Here is an 18,630-nt window from a genome sequence, read left to right as displayed (position 1 = left end):
AGATTTAGGCACTTAATTTTTCAGACATACTGCTAAAACAAATTCTTACTAAAAAATTAAGATATTCTAGCTTATGTTTTACCACAATTTTCTAACAAGACCAAAAGCTCCATCGGAATTTTACAGTAAATTCCAAGACACAGATTTTTTTTTTAATATAAAGTAACATTTTATTTATTTCAAAGGCATGCTTAATTATGAAAAAAAGAAGACCCCTATCTGTTAAAAAGACCTACTAAAATGTATGGAGAAAGTTTCATGACAATAACGAAGGGTACAAATAAAGTTAGCTCTTCCTTTCTTGCCATTGGCAATTAGTAAACAGCTCCATGTCCCTCAAACTTCCGTACATTCTTTCAAATTGTACTCTCCAAAATGAGAAAACAGCTAGGTTTTAAAATTTCATACAAAAATCTCTTCTCCTAGCAATCTTAGTACGCAAGGATATGTGACATTAGAATGTAAACTCCACAAAGGCAGGTTATTTTATGTCTTGTTCTCTGTTACATCTCAAGTGTCTAGAACAATTTTGTGAATGTAAACATCCATTTCAGAAAAGCATGATTATTTCAAAGAATAAAGCAGAGCTCATCAATCTCCACTTCTATATTCCAAATGTTTTAAAGAAGTCTTTGTCACTCATTCTAAAATATTTGAAATAATTTGTAATTCACTTATAAATTTTAGATCTTTTACAGTAACTTAGTTGTATCTAAACTGACCTAATTATTCAGTCAAGTCCAATTTGGTAAGAAAGCCTTCTTTAGACTTTCGCTACTGAGATAAAAATAATTCATTTAACCTGGCTTTTTCCCTAGATTTTATTCCTATGCCAAGTAGTCAGATTCATATTAATTTGACAGCAAAATTAGTTGGGTATTTGTGGGTCACAAAAACTTTCTGAACAAACTACATAGTAAACTGCCATCTCATCTAGTAGTTCTAAACACACACACCCAAAATTGTAACTCTCACTAGCCACACAGACATAGAAGTTTTTTCTTTCCTCTAAACTCATGTTGTCTTTCAGTAGCCAGTGAGTGTACACATGAACTGTATCTGATTTTCTTGCTGTAGTAGTAAGCTTAAAATACTGGCATCTTAATTGAGCTAGACAGATAAGCATAAAGACTTCTTCCCCAAAATGGATAAAATTTAACAATTTTTTAATCTTAAACTTTTTTCTTTAGTCTGTTAAAATTGGGACCTCACCATGAAAGGGCGTATTGCTTTGGAGGCTGGTAGACAGTTAACTTGTCACCTGATCTTCATATGCAAAAGGCCTGTATTCCACTGGTCTGTGAGATCTGAAATCACAAAACCAAAAATACCCAACTGCTGGACTCACTGAGCAGCTAGTATATTTCTAGAAAATTCACTTTTCTTCTTCCTCTCACCTGTTTCCTTGAGCACCATAGATTCTTAAGCCTAAAGCCCTCCAAAATTGAACTCAATGGAAATCACAACCACAATCTTAAGAATTAAACCTTGAGCCCTGAACAAAGAGTAACATCAGCAATTCTTCAAGGGCAATTCCAAAAGCTTTTTTGAGAGAAGCCCATTCCCAAGAGGGCACAGTGATATTACCATGCACAATTTGTACACCAACTTTGATACATTCTGATTAAGAATGAGAAGAGTGAACAAAGGCATGTAAAATCAATGTAAATTGTTTTTTTTGTTTGTTTGTTTTTGTTGTTGTTGTTGTTTTCCTAGAAATCTAGACGTACCTAGCTGTAAAGCTGAAATGCAGAAAGTAGCCAAATCTGGCCTGGTCAAACTTACGTGACGGGCAGAGGAGAGTATATCTGAACTATTCCCATGTGATAGCAAATGGTATTTGAGATTAGGAGCAACAGGTAAGAAAGTAAACCATTTATGAACTGAATTTGCTAATACAAATGCTTATCATTTAAATTTAGTGTTTACAGCTAAAGAATTTATTTACAAAATGGTCGCTACAATTTGTTTTCAAACTTTCACTAGCAACAAGTTAAGGATAGCTAACTTTGGAATAGAACTCGCTTGAAATCATGGGGAACGAGTGGCCTCTGTTAATTCTATTAGCTGAAACTTATACACGACCACGCAGTGAGAAACTCTCCACTTTAGCATCATCTTGGCATACTTTTTAGCATCATTTACCATACTTTACCATTAATGGTTAAGTGGTGAAGACAATTTCCAGAGGTCTAGAAAGTTTACGTGTGCCAGTGCTGATTCTGAGGACATTATTTAGCCCACAGACTTCCAAATTACTTCCTATTTCTTCCAGATTTTTATTTGAGAACTGTCATCCTGCCACTGACCCCATTCAACTGAGTTCAGTGTTAAGAGATCAGCGGATTACCGTGCTAGGTAGTGTAGCTGTACGCCATATTGTGTTTTTCGCTAATGTTTATAGTTTATGTGTGTGCCTAGCATATGTTTGTGCAAGTGTGTTTATCAATAGAACTTTTAGAAAATCCCTGCCTCCTGCCTCTTCAGCATCCTTAAAAAGGATAACAGCTGCGGAGAGGGGGGTGGGTGGCGGGGGGCGTGAGGTGGGTGGTGGAAGAGGACCAGAAGCCACACAGTAATGCATTTAACAACGTAGGAGAGTGCATTTCTTTTCAACTTTCAAAAAGCTTCCAACCGTTCTATCTCAACTATCGAAAAGCGTAAACATTGTTTAATGTTTCCAAAGGGGCCCAAAGGACAGAAAGAAGGAAAGGCGTATCTTCCCTTCCCAAGCCCCCTCCTCTATAGTCGTAGCAGCGAAGCAGGCGGGGGCCGGTAGCTTTGGTGTCTGGAGGGGCGTCCCGCGGCTCTGGGGCCAGGACACCTCCCGCCCCCCCCAGTTCTCTGAAGACGCTCCAGAGACCGCGAGAGCCACGGCAAGCGGGGGGAGGGCGAGGAGGGAGGGGGCGGAAGACAAGCCGGCGCCTCTAGCAGCTCCTGAGCCCCGGCTAGTCCCCCTCAGCTCCTCTTCTTGGAAGCGGCAACTCCAGGCGCAGGGAGTAGAGAAAAGAAGGCAAAAGACACGTTTCCAGCTGCGGGACTGCCCGCCCGCCCGCCCGCTCCTGGGACCCGGGACCCTCCCGCGCTCCCTCCCTTCCCGCTGGGTCGCGCGAGGCCGCAGCCACCGCCCCGCGCGAGGAGGGGCGCCCGGGGGGGAGGGGGCGCAGGCGGGGCGGGGCGCGGGGGCGCGCGCCCTCGGCCGGCCGACGGCCCGCGGGCTTGTCTCTCTAACTCGCTCCCCCAACCCCACCCCAGTCCCTTCCTTTCCCGTCCCGTCGCCCCCCACTCCAAGTGTCTCGCGGACGCCTCGTCCCCCTCGCACGCACACTCCCCTCCCTCCAGCCCGCCCCACAACAAATTAGAGTTTTGGGGGTTACCTCCTCGCGCTCTTTAATCTTCTTTCCTCAACTCCTAAACTTCCCCCCGCCCCTACTTCTTCGGCAGAAGGCCCACATTGGGTACCTCACGCCGCGAACCCTCTATCTTTTTCCGCTATTGGGTTGTTCTTATGCCACTCTTGGCTTCAGTGAGCCAATCAGAATGGGGCGCCCCTCGTGAGGTTGCCGCCCATAAACAAAATGCACTCTTCCTCCTCCTCTCCCCTGTCCCCGCCTTCATATGCTTCTTCCCTCATCTCTACCACCTTCGATTGGGCTAGAAGAGGCCCAATCCGCTATCTCAAACATCCATTGGGGCACGGAAACTTCGCTCAGAGAATCCTTAATAGGCGATTGGTCGACATTCTTCCCACTCCCCCTACCTCTGCCGCACCTTCGCCCACTCTGGAGAGGTCAGTCGTATCTCGTTGTTCAGTGATCCGAGAGGTGGAAAACTATTGGTTCAGAGAGCCCGTCAGGCCGGATTGGAGTGAGCCATGATTGGTCAGCACCGACACGATCAGGTTTGGTTGTCTGCTCCTCCGCTCCTCCTCCCCTTTTCCTCCACCTCCGCCCCCCCCCCCACCACCGCTTTTACTTTCTACGCATTTCTATTTCCTCCTTTATTTATTTATTTGTGATAAACTTAAATGACCCGGCGACGGAGGCGGGACTCGCGGCGAGGCGGAGGATGACGAGAGACGGCCCGGGGCCAATTGCCGAGGGGGCTGCAGGGTGAGGGGCAGCTTCGGTGGCCAGTGAGAGGCAGGTGTCTGGAACGCGCTAGGCCTGTGGAGCCGGGATGCCCCAGCGGAGGCGGCGGTTACCCGCTGTCTGGCGCGGCGAGCTGGCGGGGAGGGGTAGCCGCGGAGGGGAGGAGGGGGTGTCGCTGTCGCAGACAGCTGAGGCAGCAGGATGGAAGCTGGAGCTAGGGCCGTGGGAGGAAAGCTGGAGGGAGGGTCTGGCGAGGAGGCGGCTCGCAAGGCCACACTGGGTCACGCTTGATTCCTGCGGGGTAGGCTGCAGGTTGCCAAGCCAGGAGGTCAGCAGAGGCCGCTGAAGCAATGCCCGGGCGCAAAGAGAAAATTTGTCCGTTCAGGAGGTTTAGAAAAATACTATGTAAAACAGTTCGTAGTAAGCCGCCCTTAATAAAAATGAGGATATTATCCTAACGGGAAAAGCAGATTATGTTTCTTATTACTAAACGCCTGAAGTACCAACGACCCAACCGGAGCCCACAAAATTCAATATCCTGAGGGCTAGAAGGAACAAATAAAGCAACATGGAAAATTAAATGCGGTTCAGATGCTTCAATAAAACCTTCATCCTCATCCATTTGTCACTCAACATAGCATTCCCCAGAGCCAAATTCTTACCAAGTTTTGGTCCAGTACTCAGGCATTGGGAGAAAAAAAAAAATGAGGCTCAAGGCCAGCAAGATGTTCAGGAAGGATTCCTAAAAAGGGGTAAGATAGAAAAAAGTGTATATATTCCCTTTCACTATACAAAGAAAAAAATAAATCTCTGCCAAAATAAAAAGTTGCATTTTTTAGGGAACTTATATAACAATAATTTATCACAAATTAAGGGACTTTATGAAAAATAAAGAATTTACGCTCTGCAGTTTGAAAACAGAATTTCTTATGGAACATACATTTGATGTAGAGTTTCTGATAGACTGTGTTAAGTTCTCTGAATTTTATCCTAGACTTCCTTGGGATATGCAGCATGCATTAAAGAAAAAAATATTCCTGACTTGTTAGAGATGGTAAAAACAGACTTTATTCAGGATCATTGAGATAGGTATAGATACGACACTGTGATAAAATTTTTGCAGTGGAAGGAGATTGGACTGAACTCCAAGTATATCATGGGCAAGTGGGAATTTTAGCCAGAGAGCAAGGTGGAGCGGTTGAAAAATTACAAAGAGGCAACATTAGGCGTAAGTGGGAATTTTGGCTAAACCAACCTAAAACGATTCTTGCTGAAGACAGGCCAGGGTGATCAGGGGGATGGTGGAGGAAAAGGACCCTGGTCATCTATGAAGAGTGATCAGATTGGGGGTAGGGAGAAGGTGCTTGCTAAACTGGCTTTGAGGAGTTCTTGCTGAAACTGGATTTCACAAGAAAGTGCACAGATGCCTGGCTTTGATTAGGGGTCTTTGGCAGAACCTAAGCAAAAGAAATTGGCCCTGGTGGGAAAAAAAAAACAAAAACGTAGAAGCCTTGACCTCATAAATACAATTAGCTATCTTTTGAGGAGTATATGAGGGTTTCAGAATGTATAAAATGATTGCATGAGGTGTCAAGCTTTGAAGTCCAATAAAGTGTACAAATTGCTATTGAATCTGGAAGCTAAAATGTTTCAGAACTTACATATAAATCTTAGAAGTGATGTAGTGACTGTAACATGTTCCATACAGAATAGTCAGCTTTACATGAGAAAATTCAGTAAAATTTAACAAAGATGTTTAAACAGTTAATCCCTTAACTTTTCCAAGGGGCAGTGGCCACTCCCTTTATGTACTACTTAAAACTCATCCTTTTCAACAAGGTTGGTGTTTGTTTGTGTTTATGTTTACTTATTTATTTGGAGAGAGAGTTCCAACAGGGGAGGCACAGAGAGAATCCCAAGCAGGCTCTGCTCTGTGAGTGCAGAGCCCAATGCAGGGCTTCATCTCAAGAACCAAGAGATCATGACCTGAACTGAAATCAAGAGTCCAGCACTTAACCAGCTGAGTCACCCAAGTGCCTCTTTTCAACAAGTTTTTAAAGCTATGATTCAGTGTTATTGGTGTGAGACTTGTTAGGATTGTAATGATAAAGGATTAGGAAAGCAATGTAAGGTGCTCCAGTGGTGCAGTCGGTTAATGCATGGTGCTTATACAGGAAAGCAGTGTAAAATAATATTCTAATTTATAAATATTTGTAAAATATTCTCATTTATATCCAGTTTTCCTGATGTCAGATTCTGGGGTTAGAATGATGTGTCTATAAGGAATATGTCAGTCTTTATATTTACATTACCCACGCACAGACTTCAATCACCAACCTACCCACACACAGATATACAAAAGTCCCGAAAGATGTATCAAGGGGCAAAGAGATGTTTCTTTGATGTAGCAATTAGCAGAATTGAGAAAAGGGATACAATAAGAAGGATGTGGTAACAAAGAATGAGAGGGTGATGAAGAAGGCATGATTGATAGAAAATGAAAAAAGTGAGGATTGCTTAGCTAAGGAAGAATTTTATAAGGAATTTCTCTCAGGACCTTAACCTGTTTCCTTCACAGATCTTAAATAGTATACAAGCCCTAAAATTTTAAAGGTGATTAAAAGAAGCCAAACTAGTAGTAAGTGAATTCTTCGTATGTTACAAATGAAGATAGACTTTCAATGCTTTATCTGCATCACAAGTGGCAGAGCTTATTTTCAAACTCGTCTGTTTTCCTTTTTTCACTATGCCATTTACTCATTCATTCATTCAAGAAATACTAAGTGCATTTCCTCATAACAGATATACTTATGAGCCTTTAAAATCCCTGGGAATTTAAAAACCAAAGATACACAAGATTTGGCATTTTTCTCCAAAGAGTTTACTGTGTATTGGGAGAGAAGTAAAGGAATCAATTACTATGCTGTGTACATATGTGATATATGTAACATGGAAATACAGAAGAGAGAATGCCTAACTCCTTAGAATTGGGGAATATTTGTAATACACTGAAATCACTATACTGAATACAAAATTAGATCATGCTCCCAAGTGGCTTAGATTCTAATAAGGGCACTAATTAGACATATACAGTAAAAAAAAAAAAAAAAAACCTATATTACTAGCCAAAATAAGAAGAGTTTTTAAAGAAGAGTCTTAATGATAGAATAAATAGTGTTATGGGAGGTCAGAAAAATACTGTTTATAGCTTGAGGGATGCAGGGGTAGGAAATCAGGAAAATTTTAATGGCAGAAGTAACTTTTGAGATGGTCTTTGAAGGATGTGTTAAGAGAAATTGCCACCTTTCCACACATAAAACCATATATGAAATACACTTGATATTTTTGCCATTTACTCAAAGACAGGTACCACTTTTCTGTATATGTGCTCACCATTAATCTAAGCAAATAATAGCCAATAAAAATGTTAAATGAATCTTTTATAGTGAAATAAAGTTGAGTTAAACATCAAAATGTGTTAGGACAACATGCCAATAATAAAGGTTAGACAATTCCATCTGAATCTCTCTAAAGAGAGATTTCTATAAATCCAGTTAACCCAGATGTGATATAAGGTATTCTAGCCCTAGGTACTTATTTAAAATTTGCCGTGACCCCCCAATATGGTAGAAGCATGAAGCCCTTTATAATATTTCACTGGATTTGCAGGGGCTTGTGTTTTCTTAAGTTCCTATACCCAGATACTCATTTCCTTTTATGTTTTCTCTTTTGCCCCAAGCCATTGATTTCAATGGGAAAGTCACAGCAGAGCCATGAGTTTCCACCAAAACCTCATTCACATAACGAAAATATAATGGACTTGGCTAAAGATTGTGATGTTGGGATAGGAAAGTAGAGAGAGTAGAAAAGAAATCTGCTAACTGGTGAGGGGCTGGCCCAGGATAGGCAAACTGAACAAGGGAATAGAAGAGAACCCAGAAATAGACTCATGCTCATGCATAAATGACAATTTGATAGTATTATATATCATCAACACAAATTACTGGGAGAATAGAGACTATTCAATAAATGGTGTTAGGAAGATAGGGAATAAAGGATATTGAATCTCTAGTTTACATAAGATATAAAAAAAATCTGGGGCACCTGGGTGGTTCAATCTGTTAAACATCCAACTTCAGCCCAGGTCATGATCTCACCATTCAGACCAAGCCCCGTGTTGGGCTCTGTGCCGACAGCTTAGAGCCTGGAGCCTGTTTCAGATTCAGTGTCTCCCTCCCTCTCTGCCCTTCCCCCACTTGCGCACTCTCTCTCAAAAGTAAATAAACATTAAAAAAAATTTTAAGCATAAAAAAATCAATTTCATTTTCAGTCCTAATAGGACTAGATTATGTGTTTGACCTGCAAATGGGAGGTGGGCACTATAATTGATGGTTCTGTCTGAATTACATGACTGGATTCTGGGAGGAACAGTCCCCAACAGGAGCACAGGATAGACAACAACCATACAGCATAACACAAAGCTCAGAGATCTCCTGAAGTCCTTAGACCCTGTTGTGCCTGAGACCAACTATATCCTTGTCATTCTTAATTATCACAAGTAAATGATTTTCTTTTAATTGGTTAAGGTGGTTTGAATTGGGTTTATGTCACTTGCAATTTTACATTTGTAAGTCTTAAAGTCCATTGGTAATTTTACAGTTTATTTACATAGATCACACGAAGTTTCATCATTGCCACCGAAAATGTTTTATAGTTGTTGCCCACAATTGTACACAGGGACGTTTTTTCATTACTTATATGTAGGAAAACTACTTGTGTTTATATATTGACTTTATACTCAAGACATCTTAGCAAAAACTTTACTTAACACTCATCATTTGATTTCTCTTGATTTTATGTTAAAATTCATATCATCTCCTAACAGTGGTGATTCTTCTCTCTTTTCAGTGTTTGTGATGTATGGTTTCTTTCTCTTGTTTTGTTGACCAGACTGATGGCAAAATGTTGAACAATAGTCATGGTACAGTGCATCTTTGTCTTCTTTCTGAATATTTGATGTTGCACCTTTAAATATGTTTCTTGCTGAAAGTTCTGTTAAAGCAGTTGCCATATATTCATAGTTTGCAAAGTGTTGTATCTTGAAAATCATGAATAAGTATTGAATTTTATCAAATATCTTTTCTAAGTGTACAAAATAATCATTATTATTTTCCCTTTATTCTGTCAATGCATTGAATTACAATGACAGATTTACTGATATCGACCCATTCTTCCATTCCCAAATTAATTTTTTAATTTTATTACTATTTAAAGAATAATGTATTTAATTTATTGATATTTTTATCTGGGAATTTGAAAAATTCAGAGATTGATATTTATAAGTAGGATGAACCTTGTTCAGCCTTTATCTAATTTTGAGATTTTTATTGAGATACTCTCCTAGAATTAGTAGGGAAAATTATGTCTTTTACCATGCTGATGGTTTTTATTCTTTTTTTTTAAGTATAGATTTTTGTTTTTGTTTTTGTCTTAAATTTATTTATTTTGAGAGAGGGAGAGCGAGCAGGAAAGGGGCAAAGAGTGCAGGAGAGAGAATCCCAAGCAGGTTCCACACTGTTAGCACAGAACCTGACACAGGGCTTGAACCCACAAACTGTGAGATCATGACCTGAGCTGAAGTCAAGAGCCAGAGGCTTAACAGACTGAGCCACCAAGGCACCCCTAAAAGGGTAGACTCCATCTATCTTCTCAGTTCTATAGTTGTGGACACTATACCTATCTACCTCCTCCTGATTCATTTTGATAATTTAAATTTTCTTAGAAAGGTATCTTTCTCAAATTTAGGTGTTTTTTTTTTTCAAATTTCCATATTTACTTTTTAACTTACATAGTGTTATTTTATTTTTTAACCACTTGTCTTTTTTAAGTGGCCATAACTGGTGTCTTTGACAGTACCACATTTATTTCTTTGTGAGCAGATGATATTATTTATGTATTTATTTATTTATATAATTGTGTTTGCAGTTTAATTTTTTTAGCTGCAAGCATCTGAATCATCTTCCTACATCTGAGGAATTTTAGAATTTTGGACCTTATCTATCACTGTGTAACGAACTATTCCAAAACTAAGTGGCTCAAAACAACCACTGTTTTCTTTGCTCCCTATTATATGAGTTAGCAATTTGGGCTAGGTTCAGTTGAGTGGCCCTTCTACTGGACTTCCTATTGTTTGGGACTTCACTCCAGATCACAGAAATGTCAAAAGCCCCACTTGTTTCCCCTTTACATTACTAGAGTCACCCTGTGTATGGCAGGCCTTACTCTCCATACATGTACAGACGCAACAGATACTTCCCAGGAAAAAGTAGCTGGCAAATTCAGTTTACCCAAGAGAAACTCTTCTCCCTCTGGTATTTTGGTTTCTCAATTCTTCTTTGTATCCACAGGTCTCTGGTTTTCTTAAAAATACAGTTTGGTAATGTATGTAATTTTTTTTTTTTTTTCTAGTTCAAGTGGGAGTTATGGCCTGTTACTATCTTCTGCATCTTGCCTGGAGGCAGACATTTAATATTTAAGTTTTAATTTCAGATATTTTTCAGTTGTAGAATTTCCACTTGATTCCTTTTGATGAAGTCATATTTATGCTGAAATTCTCCAGCTTTTCCTCTTATTCCAACATATTAAACTTATTTAGAACATACTTATTTAAGTAAAACTCCCACACCTGTAGGCTTGTTTCTGTTGTCTTTCTCTTGGTTTGAATCATTCATTCGTGTTTTTTTAGTATGTCATATAATTATTTACTGAATGCTGTTATTGTGATGAACAATTATGAAGATTAAGTTTTCTTCTGGGAGGCAGAAGAATGTAGGCAGATCACTTTGATGCTGATGCAGGCTGGTGTTAGTGTTTATTTAAGAATGTCCCTTTGAGACAGGTTTATTTCCATAGGCAGAGCCTTTCTAGGGTCTCAAATGAAAGCCTTGGTATTTACCAGTTGTATTTTAGCAGTCTCTGAACTCCATCCTCTGTCCTGAAGCAAGAAATTTCTGCTCAGCTGTAGCCTTACAGCTGCTGTTTTCTGGTGGATTTCTTGAAGTTACTCTCTGCATATATAGCTTAAAGTCCATAAGCTTCTCAAGATAAATCACCTGCATAATTTTGGCCTTACTTGGGTCAATCCTTCCTCTCTGAAATTTGCCCTTCAAGTGTCAACCACTTTGGCAGAGTCAAACCCTGTCCCAGCATGCCTGGAGCTCTCTACTCAGACTCTATTCCCCACTTTGTGAACTAGCAAATGGCTCGGGGAAAAGGCCAGACTGACTTTCAAGTTCACCTTGTTGTGCTTCTCTTCTCTCAGGAATCATAGCCCTTCAAACCCTGTCTGCATCGATTGTCTTCAAGTATTTTATATATTTATAATTTATTCAGCTTTTATAGTTGTTTCTGGCACAGAATTAGTCTACTAAAAGTTACTCTATCATAACTGGAACCCCTATGAATAATATATATCACTTTACCATGTTGAACACATAAAACCAGTTTACCTGTCCTTTAATATTCAAATTAAATATTTGTAATCATCATCTAATAGAGTAAAGATGTCCTTCATTCCAATTCAGGATATCCCAGTGATAAGTCTAAAATTCTCAGAGATGCTTACTAAGTTATGACAGTCATTCATGCCTTCGTATCATGACCAAAACATCTGATTTACTCACTAGGAAAGGTTTCCATTGATTCTGTTGCTTCCATCCAGTGTTGCTTTCAAAACTGACAGATCTCTCTCTAAGATAGAGTGCCTAACACATATGTCACTACAGCTGGTCCCACTTTGGTTTCTTAAGGGTCAGGCATGGTGTGGAAACCTCTTTCCCTATGTTAGTATCATTTATGGACCCATGAGCCTAGACTTCAAACCTTATAGTGATTTTGTTATAGAGATCTTCCAAAAAAAAAAAAAAAAAATTAGAGATAGTTTACTCTTGGCATCCATGCGGTGGATGGGTGGTGGCTTCAGAAAGATTTCTTGCCTCATCTACATGCTGGGCCAGAATAAGCCCTTTCCTCCAAACTTTGTGTTCTAATCCTCAGGTAAGGATGGAATTATTTCCTTCATTGTCCTAAGACTTGCTGTAATTTCTGTCACTAGATAAATCAATAAATCACATTTTTGCTTGGGAAAAATTTACAATAATGTCAAAAAATAATCTCTTAAATATTATTTACCCAGTAAAGTTCTCCCTCTCTAAGGTTCCATTGTTCAGTGAATGCCTCAATGTTGACATGTGGACCATTTCAGTGTTAAAGAATGTCCATAGATGTGGTATACATTAGAAAGCTACTAGAGATATGTTAGTTTCCTTTTGCTGTTGTAACAAATTATCATAAGCCTAGTGACTTGAAAAGCATAAATTTATTATCTTACACTTCTGGACATCAGAAGTCCAAAATCAATCTCAGTGTGTCAAAATCAAGGTTGTCACAGGCCTTGATCCTTCTGGAGGTTCTAGGAGGAAACCCATTTCCTTGTCTTTTCTAGTTTCTGGAGGCCACCTGCATCCATGGAACCATGAAGCCCCATCCTCCATCTTCAAATCCAGCAGCATAGCATTCCAATCTCTCTCTACTTCTAATATCTTCTTGTTTTAACTCTGACCCTCTTGCCTTCCTCCTATGAGGATCCTGGTGACTGTATTTGGCTACCTGGATAATACAGAATACTCTCCCCATCTCTGAGATTCTTAATCCCATCTGCAAGGTCTCCTTTGTTCTGTGACATATTCTAAGGTTCTGAGGTTTAGATTATGGACATCTCTGGGAGAAGGATAGATATTCATCCTATCAGAGAAGGCCTCTTAAGCACTATGATCTATATACTCTCAAAAAACCCAAGGAATATAGGGCTCTTGTTTTAGAAATGGAACCTAATAGTCTAAACATAACTTCCTAAGTCTTAACAACAATCCTTGAGTATATGCATTTTTACATAGCAATTCTATAACCCAAAGACTGAAACACTCAATTTCTATAGCTCAAGGATTTCTGGACTATTTCCTAATGTATAGACATTAGAGTGGATGAGGTGGAGATGGCAAGTAGTATTTCTCCATTGCTAAATGTTTTTTAGAGAACAGTCCTAAAAGCTATTCTTTTAAGATCTTTCAAAATCATGCAACAGTCTAGAAATAGCTCAGTTTATCAAAGATTAATTACACTCTCTCTCACAGGCTGATGGAAAATGCATTGGAGTCTAATCCAGAATCACAGCCAGAAATCTAGAGTCACAAGAATTCACAAGTCCATGAATTTCACCAAGATCCTTTTTTATGCCCCTCCTCAAATTCAGTAAGTGCGCTCTCTAAGCTATTTTATTGATTTATTGATTTATTGTCTATCTGTAATTGGCAGAAAGGAATAAAAAGACCTTTGGTGACTTGTTTTTTTTTCTTGAAAAATATGACTTTAAGACAGAAGTCACTATCTTTGTGAACCCTACAGAAAAAATGGATCATGCCTCTACATAAGGAAATACTAAAGTCATCACCTAGTAGAGAAAAGCATAAAGGAAATTAGAGATTTTTTTTTTCAAATTGTGTATCCCTAAACTATTTGTGCAGAAAACTAATCTGCTCTGTATTAAATCTCCAGAGAAGATTGGTTTAAAAGTAACTCCAGTGTTTCTTCAACATCTTAGTTAGAATTTTCATGTTTCCAAGTTTATGAAATGCACCTAAATGAATGATATTCTAAATGCCAAGGACATTTTGAGTTTCAAAACAGGATGCCTTCCTGAGAATCAGATTTAAGCAGCTATCCTCATAAAAATCTTTGGCAAGTACAGAAGCCACAGGGGGAAATGACAATAAACTTTTAAGTTTGAAGACTGGATATTTGAAAATATGATGCCTATTTTCAGCACCTTTTATAGATATACAGTAAACTTGGTTGTTTAAGAATATGCAAGTATATTATGTTTAACTTGATTTTCTTGGCCTATTTAGAGATCATAAACTCCCCCACAAGGTAAGATTTTTTCCTACTTTTTAAACAAGTCATCATGAAAAATGTTTTCCTCACCTTCTAATTTTACCATTTCCTTCAAGCCTTCATGGGCTATACACTTTGCAAATAATGTCCAAAATTGGAGACTGAGGGAGTGTCATTTTAAATGAAAAATTTTCAATGGATCCATACACATCTTTCATTATGGCTGGTAGTGACTCTGGGAAGGGGAAGGCTTGTTTTGGAGCAGAAAGATTTAAACTTGTTGAAGGATTTCACTGAAAGACTGGTATTGTTCAAAGCACATAAGAACTAAACACTTGCAATAAGTGGTTATATTCTCAGGAAATTTGGATGATTTAGATTTGGGGGACAAGCAAATGAGTGGTTCCCTGTAAATAAAAGGTCCAGGAGCATAGACTCACAACCCTTGCTAGCTCTTCTGCTTCCTGTATATCCTCAGACATTTTAGTGCTTCCCATATCAGTAGTTTAGGAGAAGTAGTACATATGCCTGAGGTAAACTTGAGTTTCTTCATAGAGGACCAGAGACCAAGGGAAAGAAAAGGAAAGACATTTAGACCTATTTCCTGATTCTCATTGGGAACACTCTGATTTACTTTAATCTGTACACATTGGATCGTGCTTGCGTGCTTTGCATTCTCTACTACCTACCCTTCGAATTCAGAGATGATACAACATTTGAATTTAGAAGGAATGCAAAGCACAAGTCTTGAAAATCAGCACATTATTACATTGTTATTTGAATTTATATGTGATGATTTAAATATGATTTAAATATGAGTGTCTTTTTCCTGTTTTCTTTCATGGCCAAAGTTTAAACTCTAAAATTCAATTGAGAACTTCCTAATTTTGCTAAATATTGTATGCATAAATACACATTACCCTTATGCATCAGACAATCTCCTGAAAGAAGCATGTTAATTCTACTGCAGTCTAATAAGGGCCATGGTGGAGGTATGTCCTAAACCTAACATTTTTTGAATGTTTATTGCATGCTTAAGGACTATATATACAGTTAATTTTTCCATAGCTTTATGAGCTAAGTACAATTATTATCTCCATTGAAATACAGGAAGAATTGAGGCTTAGCATGTTTAAAAACATAGTGAATTTTTGGGGAATGTCAAATAGTTTACAGTGACTGACATCTAGGTTTCTGTTGAGATATCCTTTATTGTGGGATAGAATTGATTCATTAGGTTTGTTTTTCTTTTTCTTTTTTTTTTTTAAGTTTACTTATTTATTTTGAGAGAGAAAGAGAGACAGAGAAACAGAGAAAGAGAGAGAATCCCAAGCAGGCTGCATGCTCAGCATGGAGCCTGACTCGCGGCTCAGTCTCATGACTGTGAGATCATGACCTGAGCTGAAATCAAGAGTCAGACGCTTAACAGACTGAGCCACCCAAGCATGCTTCATGAAATATTTTTTTGATAGGCTGGTTGAAGTATCATCTCATACAGCTTCTCTCTCATCCAATCTGTATTTTAACCATTGAGCTTATGGCCTTCTAGTCTGACTCCTCTGATGTTCGTTCTGTCCATTTGTGAGAGGTGAAGGGTGCTGGGAGTAGAAAAACTCTTGGAAAGAAGGGTCCAAAATTCATGTGACAATGATAGATCCATGAGAGAATAGTCTAGAATAGGATCCTTCCCCATAAAGATAGCATCCAAAGAGGAGATTTCAAAAATAATAACTGCAGAAAGAAGAATAAAGCCATAGCAATGTCAAACCTCTTGTTTTATATTAGAAGTTTTATCCCTTAGCACTGGAGACCAGCAGAACCTTTGGCCTTGAGCCATGCAATCTTTCTTTATTCATGGTTGTTTGGAGAGAGAGAGGAAGCTTTGAGTGTCCTTTGGAGCCTGGAGTATAAAATAGATAATAATCATCCAATGGGAGCATATAGAACGAGCCCCAATCAGTATTGAAAGGATGATGTAATTTATCTAAGCCATTTTTGAACTTTTTCTGTAATTTTTAGTTAGTACTATCTCTTAAAGTAGCAAATTGGTAATTTTGCCTGAATGACAACTTAAATTAAGGTGTTCTGACCAATGGTTATATTATATTATATTCAGAACCTAGTTCTGAAAGATTATAGTATTTGTTTTATCTCTGTTTTGTTTTCACATCTAGTTCTTATGATGGCCTTTACGATTGGAATAATAATTCAGTCTTGGAACCAATAAGAAACACTACTGAATTTGTCAGGAGTCCACATTTGCAAGTAGAATAAACCCAGCTCAAATCAATTTCAATAAGAAGGGATACTATATTAATTTACATATTAAGGAGGAGCCTCATTGCTGTTACCAGCATTCAGTCTCTCCAGCTCTCTTTCCTGGCTCTTCTTTTCTTCACTTTGGCTTTATTCTTGGGTGGGCCATCTCCATGTAATGGCAGATGTGGTAATGAAAACTTCAGGCATACATGATCTTAAGTGCAAACTGGTTTAAAAGATAAATGTACTGGATCACATGACAGATAGAAGTCCAGATGTAGTGCAGTTTTGGATGGGTTAAATCAAACTCTCTGGGATTTTCTTAGACCTTCATAGCTTTCTAGGCCTCACAGATCCATAGCTCATCAATGAGAGTAAGAGAACAAATCTTTCCCCTCAATTATTGGATAGAAATCCTGCATTTCATTCTGTGAGAACTAAGCTTAGGTCATGCCCCATCCTGGAACCAATATCTAGGGCTACAGGGATAGGAATTCTTCTGATTGGCTTATACTACTCAAGACCCACCTCTGGACAGTGGGTAACAGTCCTACTCAAGACAAATGCCTGCTGTGTAACAGGTGACAAGTGAGATTGATACTGGGGAAGGCAATACCCACAGGACAGAATGAATAGTTCTTCATTATTCCAGCAAAAGTGTTGAAGGAGTTTCCCATTGGAGAGTTCCATTGGCTCAGGCTCATCTAGGCCCCACTTGACTGAAGAGAGTGAATGGGTCTTCATAGGCAGAAAAGAATTTTGAGAGCAGTCCAAACAATAGCTGTGTAGTATAAAATACTTCCAAATCACATCTCCACTTGCTCCATTTTAACTTCTAAATGGAAGTTAGTCTTGTCTACTGCCATAGACACACAGACTAGAAAAATAACATTTTAAAATTCTTGAGTACTAACAGCTGAATTTTTATTTAGAGTATGAAAAGATTAGGTAATATTTTCCAGTGGGAGGGGGAAATTGAGATTTATAGCAATAGCATTTCTTACACAGAAAGAAACAATGTCTGTTTTTCTGGAAACAAAAGCTGGAAGAGAATAAATCATGTTTTAGGAAAAATTGGTAGAAAATGACAGTTTCTCCCAATCCTTTCATAAAATGCTAGAATTAGCACGGTTTTCAAAGGGCAGAAATGCAATGGTGGCTGATATAGGGACTTAATTCTAATGAAACAACACAGAGAATAGTCTCTGCTTTTAGGAAGAACGTTTGTGTTTTTTTTCTTTTTCTTTTTTAATTACAAAAACATAGCACACTCAATTTGATCCTGAATATATTTTAAAAATACATGATTTCTTTTCTTGCATCTTTATTGAGTATATTAAAAGGTAAAGCTTTAAAATTTTGTGAAAGTTTCAGATTCAAGTATAGACTTCCAGGGAAGGATCAAAGTTATGAGATGTAATTTAAGAATATTGCTAAATAAAATCCTTCCAAGGTAACCTGCCTTTGATTTATCTTTTCTATTAAAGATTAATAGTTTGAAATGTCATAACATCACAGACTTGAGGAAAACTAAAGCCTCGTAGAGTTACTGTGTAAACTTATATATAATGAGCCTCTGGTGTGCTGTCAGAATACAGTGTGGAGATGGAGGCTGAGAGATAATACCCCACCCCCTACTTCTATTCCCCAAGGTGGGTGTGGCTAACTGTGGGGAGTGCAAACAGCTGGCAATATAGTTACCTGGTACTTTTCTGGCTTGCCATCATTTCTCATTCTTCTTCTTCGTAGTATTTTTTTCACCTCCAGATATGGTTTGTATTTATGCAAGGAACCAAGGGGTGAAAAGTTTTGCCAGCAGATCATTTGGTGCTATGAATACACACTAGTAGTTTAAGGAAGTTGCTGGCTGTTTCTCTGTCTCTAGTGTAAGTAAATTAAATGCAGAAGAAAATAATAGATTCTATAAACTGTTCTGTTCTTTCTGCTGTCTGGGAAGAAGTCTTATAGGACATCCTACATATGAAAGAAAGAATTCAGCTGTCATTATTGAAAATAGCATGTAACAGATACATTTAGAATAATTTTTAAGTTGGCTTTAGGAAGAATATTGGGATTGGATGTCACTCGAATTTAATATGTTCTTCCTGGGGGTTTCAGTGTGTCTGAAGACTGGGCTAGCTCCTTTGGGAAGATACATAATGTCTCTGCCTTCAAAGAACTGATAGTCTCTATAAATGTAAAGACAGGCATGCAGTTTGCAACAAAAGACACAAGAGAGCAAATAATAAATGGCTAGTGTTTTAGTTAGTTTCATTTCCAATCATAGGGACTCACTGGGGGTGGGGGTGGGGGTGTCATTAGAATTCAT

At 38.6% G+C, this 18,630-nt stretch overlaps 1 protein-coding gene and 1 long non-coding RNA gene across 5 annotated transcripts in view; one reads left to right on the top strand and one right to left on the bottom strand.

Annotated features, from left to right (window-relative positions):
- The window catches only part of ZBTB20 (zinc finger and BTB domain containing 20), a 769,186-nt gene extending 765,290 nt beyond the window's left edge, over window positions 1–3,896 (bottom strand). For all 3 annotated transcript variants that reach the window (XM_032594753.1, XM_030330006.1, XM_030330007.1), the window contains exons 1-2: window positions 3,378–3,896; window positions 1,213–1,307 (exon numbers count right to left, since the gene is read on the bottom strand). The gene's annotated coding sequence lies outside the window, so the exon portion shown is untranslated. The remainder of the gene's footprint in view (window positions 1–1,212; window positions 1,308–3,377) is intronic.
- A 72-nt stretch (window positions 3,897–3,968) lies between these two features.
- The window catches only part of LOC115523756, a 71,682-nt gene continuing 57,020 nt past the window's right edge, over window positions 3,969–18,630 (top strand). For both annotated transcript variants that reach the window (XR_003971834.1, XR_003971833.1), the window contains exons 1-2: window positions 3,969–4,112; window positions 13,283–13,400. This is a non-coding gene — a long non-coding RNA (uncharacterized LOC115523756). The remainder of the gene's footprint in view (window positions 4,113–13,282; window positions 13,401–18,630) is intronic.

This window comes from Lynx canadensis, chromosome C2 (genome assembly GCF_007474595.2).
Source record: "Lynx canadensis isolate LIC74 chromosome C2, mLynCan4.pri.v2, whole genome shotgun sequence".
Classification (NCBI taxonomy): Eukaryota; Metazoa; Chordata; class Mammalia; order Carnivora; family Felidae; genus Lynx; species Lynx canadensis.
The sequence above is the reverse complement of the archived record's forward strand: the minus strand, read 5'-3'. Positions and strand labels throughout refer to the sequence as shown.